Here is a 6,000-nt window from a genome sequence, read left to right as displayed (position 1 = left end):
TTATCTCTTTCTTTGAATGAGACACTAAACCAAGGCCCTATCTTCCTTCTCAAGTTGGTGTTGAAGGTCCCACGCCATGATTTAAAGAGTAGGAGAGTTCTCCCAGTTTCTTGGCCAACATTCATCCTCAACCAACAACTAAAATAGATGAGAGATTTTCTGATCATTTATTTCACTGTTTGTGGGAGCTTGCTGTGTATTACAACAGCGGCTTCACATCAACAGTACTTCATTGACTGTATCGTGCTTGGGATGCCCTGAGGTCATTAATGGCACGATATAAATGCAAGTTCTTTCTTCTTTCTTTCTATCCTTTCTTTTTAAACACTTCCATCGTTTTTGCTTTTCTGGCCTTTAGAGCAATGCATTCTGTATTCTCACAACTGTTTGCATGAAGAGGATTTTTGTAGATTCACTCCTAACCTGGTTAGCTCAAATTCTAAAGTTCTATTCCATTTCCCTATTAAATGGTAGAAGCATCAGTCCCTATTTACCTTGAGAATTCCTTTCAATTAGATCTCCCCTTAACCACTTCAAGGCAGGATGTACCAGCTCAATATTATTTAAATTACTTTGGGATAGGAATCAGTTCTAAATATGTATCCATCTATTTATGACTTAGCTTTTGCAACATGGAGGACGCTTAGCACTATCTTTGTCTGTCTGTCACTCTCCCTCTGTCTATTTGGATTTCTCCAAAGTCAGCAATTTAACAAATTCTGGTTGAAAGGGTGTATGGAAAAAAATATGACTGACTCACTGGAACTTTTACTTAGCTGCACATATGCAGCCACGTTGTGCTTCTCTGAAGAGTTCAATAGTTCAATCTTAATTGTCTAGTTAACTCTTTCCATACCTTCCCTGACTCTGGGATGTTTATACGAACTGTTATTTTAATCTGAAATAAAACATTGGTGACGAAACCCAGTGGTGCATTCCAGAGGAAACTAAAATAAAGATGAACTGCTTGGTTGAAAAATGAAATTCAGTTCTAAGGACTGGGACTTTTTCACTTTTGTACCATATAGAGCTGTCAACATCAGAGAAATGTTTGAAGTGTCACTTGTGATCAGCAGAAGAGACACAGCATGAAACCCATTCAAACATATGGAATGGTTATACCCGGCATGTCTGGATCTTAAAGCTTTTTTTTACTTTGGTGGTTCAATGTTAACAAGTAACTTACTGGAGCATGCTACCAAGCTCACAAGTAATGTATTAATTTGACAAGAAATTAAGAAAATAAGAGGGCAGTTACATTAACTTTTGCAATAATGTGAAAGAGTTCCAGCTCTGTGTTGATACAAACCATGCAGCATAATTCAGACTGGATGTCTCCTGAACTGAATTTAGCTAAGTGGCAGTGGCTTTACATCACTTCGGTTACAAACCAGGCCAATATGGCTTCAACCAGTATAAAAAAAACTTCCCAGATAATCTACTGAACCATTTAAATTTCACCCTTTAATCCATTGAATACCATCAAAATGTCCCATTAACATTTTTGTTAACATTAAAAATGTAACTAGCATTTGCCAAATTCATTTTTCGCTGGCTGGAGAGCAACATTGGAGAGGCAGTGAAATTCTGGTCTGCCAGCTTTAGGCACTGACCTCAGGACAGTATCTATAGTGTAACAACACTCTAAGCTGCTTTTGAGTGGCTTTCATGTAGACTTGATGCCTGCATACCAGCTGGCAGGCAGGTGTTACAGAACATGCATTGATCTTCTCTGCATCAGTCGTTTGGTATGCTTCCAGGTTTTTTTTACAAAAAATCTTTATTTTTTTTTTGAACCAGCAAAGAGCTCTTAGAGACTGGGACATCAGCCAGCAGATGGTTAAATAACTGGTGGAAAACTAGACCAATGTGGCTCAGACTATGAGGAATGTGATATCATCATGTATTGTGCCACGTATTAGGAACCAGTGTGTAATCATTTAACCCTAACAGAGCCATAGTTTCAGGAAGCCATCCCAGCTGAAATAGCTGTGATATGCAGTTACAGCTTCTCATTTATTGCAATCAAATTATTACAGATACTAGTTAAAGATAAAAGGGCTGAAGTCGTCTTCTCACAATGAAAGGAAGCCATACACTGGCAATTAATTTGTCCTATGCATACATTTCTGTTTTCTAGTCTAGATGCTGTTTAAAATTAGAAAACTATGGATGCATTTGGTAGTTTAAAGATTGTTGTTAAAGGATCTTTAGTTCTAGAAATTCATTTTGGAAACTATCCATTTGAAAGATTCCTTTTGCTTCTCCAGATGAGATTTAGATCCTCTGAATGGAAAATGCAAATACCTCATACAGAGCACGCTTAAAGATCTATGAACCATGTCTAAACTTTGGTTACCTAAATGAAGTCCTGCACGTATATGTGTGTGGTTTCACTTTGCACTGGTGCTAAAAAGTTGTGATGTAAATTCAGAGTCCAGGTCCTGTCCGTCTCTGGAGAAAAGTGAAGTAAAATTTCCTCCCTTGAGGCAGCTTCTCCAGTGCCAGCTCCTCCCTGCAGTCAGGTCAGATCCCAAAATTGACATTACTCATGGGATAGAGTTTCCACAAGGAGTCTTGCAACCTTCTGCCATAACTTTGTCGGAAGATTGGCAGAAACTCTAGAGATTCAACATAAACAGCAGGAATCTGGGAGAACCCCTGCACAACTTCCAGGTGTATAACTTCAGTATTTGTGCAAAACGAAATCACTTTGCTCTCGTTCTACAGTTTTAGTGTAAATGCAGCCTTAAAATGGTTTTGGAAACCCAATGGGGTATGGAAGCATAATTTTATAACAAGCTAAAAGGAAAACCATAAAAAGGTGTGCTGATTGGATGGCAAATACTTCTCCACATCAAAGGAGGAAATCCTCAATGTAGAATCACCTCCGGCTGTTCTCAGACACCTCCCACCAACTAATTACCAAGCAGCACAGACAGATTTCTGAATAAGTCACCACCCTGCCTTTTCAACTCGAGCAGTGTGTATCATGAGGGGAACTTTTTAAATGAGATTAAGGAAAGCTCTTAACATTTTTCAGTTTTTAAACATATACTAATTTACAGTTTGTCATATCCTTCCTTGGAAGTAATGTGAAGTAGTGGAAGGATTCACAGGCATATTAAGTCTAACATTGCTATACGCTGATAGAGTGGTTAGTCCTATACAGTGGGCTATCACAACTGAAAAGATGGAAGGGGAGGGTGGGGGCAAAAATTCACCCATCAGACATGGGTATCATCCTAGAGCCAGAGCTCCAGTCCACGCTCTCGCCAGACTATCTGGAGTGCGAACTGAACGCTAAACCTACCTAATTCAGAGGCAGCAATGCTATCAATAAGCTGAAGGAAAAATTACATCTTTATAAAGCTTTCCCTTCCTGCCAAATGACTCTGAAATATAAAACTATAAAATTCTGTGCTACAGCAGGGAGCTTCACTATGCAGCCACCTATATCGAGGATTTGAGGGTGCAGTGCCCAGGATTTTCTGTACATTAAAGTTAGAACAGGAAGTCATGGGACACATCCCACAATTTCCAGATACCTACAACTGGCAGCGAGGCTCCCCAAAAGTAGCATGTGTTCAGAAAACTGACTTTATGTAGTTCTCTTATCTTTATTTAGCTAGTTAACATGCGATGTACAGCCATTGAAGTTGTGTTATCAGTAATAATAGAAGGTAAATATATATAGGACAAGGCTCACTGCTGGGAACAAATGGTTCAAACTCAAATAACAAGAACTGGCAACAGCCTCTCCGCCTTTCTCTTCTCCTATAAGATGCTCCTTAAAACCTACCCCTTTAACCAAGCTTTTGGTCACCTGTCCTAATAGTACCTTCTTTGGCTCGCTGTCAATTTTTGCCTGATTCCGATCCTCTGAAGTGCTTTGGGATATTTTATGATGTTAAAGACACTATATAAAGGCAAGTTGTTGTTGTGGTTGTTAGAAGGTGGTACAAGAAATGCCGAATCATGGTCAGCACACAATGAACTTATCAGAAGATATAACCCCATACAGTAAAGATATTCTGCTGTAGTGAAATATATGAACTGGATTACAACATTTATGAAAGGTATCTCAAATGTCCACAAGATCCATGCAACTAGTTTCCAGTCATGTGAGACACTCCCCAGAAAGCAATGGCAGAAGCCACACTGGAGGAAAGAGAAAAATCCCAGGTCAATATCATCCGCTCACTCTCTCCAAAGGATGACAATATGTCATCCCAAGGATCAAACAAAAATGAGAGAAAATAATTATTTCTTCCAAATTTCTCCTTATTTTCCTTCTCTCCTGAAGGCATGATTCTGAGGTGTGGTTCTTTGGTGTCAGAAGCCCGCCGATACCAGACCAAATGGTCTTTCCTTACTTATGAGTCGACACAGGGAGTAGCGTTCGAATATTCGATTACTGAACACGTAGGGCTGAATTTTAAAGCCTCTCTGCCGTCGGGAACGGTGGTGGGGGGGTGGGGGCCAATGAAGATCGGTGTGGAGGTGGCAGCCACCCCGCCAGCTTGGTGATGGGACCCCCATTTCAATATGTAAACTAATTTACATACCTGATTTAATAAGGGTCCCCTCGCCTGCTTAATCATCACACCGATCTTCATTTGGGCAGCCGACAATGCCATTCGGGGGAATGTGACACGACACCTGTAGGGAGGGGGGAGGAGGATTTTTTTCTCTGCAGGAGCGGGGGAGCGGGATGACAATGATGCGGATTGGTCGGGGGGGTGGGGTGGTGATGGGAAGGGATAAACGGCAAGGGTGCCGAACTTTGGGGGGGGGGGGTGGGGGCAGAAGGTCAAATTCTTATTATACGAGTTTTGCAGGGGGAAAGGGCAGGAATGTGTTGAAATGCCAATCGAGGGGGGGTGGGAAGGAAAAAGCATGGAAAGGTCATGTAATTGTTTTTTGCGAAATGGTCACTTCCCTGGCCCTTTAAATGTTAAATGTCCATTGAGGGCCTTAAGCCCTTTAAAAATGGTGCCGGCGCCTGCACATTGGCACCAGACGCCGTTGCCTGCGGCGGCTCACCCACCCCCTACATGTCATCACGGGGGGCGGGCACTGTGGCCATGCTAATGAGCCACTACGTTTGAAATTGCGGTGGCTCCATGACGTGGCGCCCACGCAGGCAGGCCGCATTTTTTTACGCCCTCCGCCGACTTTGGCGGTCAACTCTTAAAATGCAGCCCATCATATCCAACCCCAATTCTGTACTCATTCTACAACCCCATACATGAATTTCCAGCAGGAAACAAAGGACAATGACCAGGAGCAAGAAACACAATCAATTTTCCTCGCTTGGTGCTGAGACCAACTGTTGCCCTACTTGAGATTCACTAACTCTGAATAGATTGTCTATTAAAATTTGAACCTTCAGGTACTGAATGAGTATTTTCCATATGTCTTTACCAAGGAAGAAGATATTGCCAGAATCACAGTAAAAGATGAGGTAGTTGGGATACTGGATGGGTTAAAAATTGATAGAGAGGTGGTACTGGAAAGGCTGGCTACACCTAAAGTGGATAAGTCACCAGGTCCAGATGGAATGCAATTTAGGTTTCTGAGGGAAGAAAGGGTGGAAATTGTGGAGGTACTAGCCATAATCTTTCAGTCCTCCATAGTTATGGGGGTGGTGACAGTGAACTGGAGAATTGCAAATGTTACACCCGTGTTTAAAAAAGGGTGGAAGGATAAACCCAGCAACTAGAAGCCAGTCAGTTTAACCTTAATGGTGGGAAAGCTTTTAGAAATGGTAACCCAGGACAAAATTGAAAGTCACTTGGACAAGTGTAGATTAATTAAGGCAAGCCAGTGCAGATTTCATAAAGGAAAATTGGGTTTACTAACTTGATTGAGTTTTTTGATAAGGTAACGAAGAGGGATGATGAGGGGCAATGTGGTTGATATGGTATATATTGACTTCCGAGAAGCAGTTGATGAAGTGTCATATAATAGACTTGGTGGCAAAGTTAGAGCCCTTGG

This window comes from Heterodontus francisci, chromosome 2 (assembly GCF_036365525.1).
Source record: "Heterodontus francisci isolate sHetFra1 chromosome 2, sHetFra1.hap1, whole genome shotgun sequence".
Classification (NCBI taxonomy): domain Eukaryota; kingdom Metazoa; phylum Chordata; class Chondrichthyes; order Heterodontiformes; family Heterodontidae; genus Heterodontus; species Heterodontus francisci.
This window is presented reverse-complemented; position numbering follows the sequence as displayed.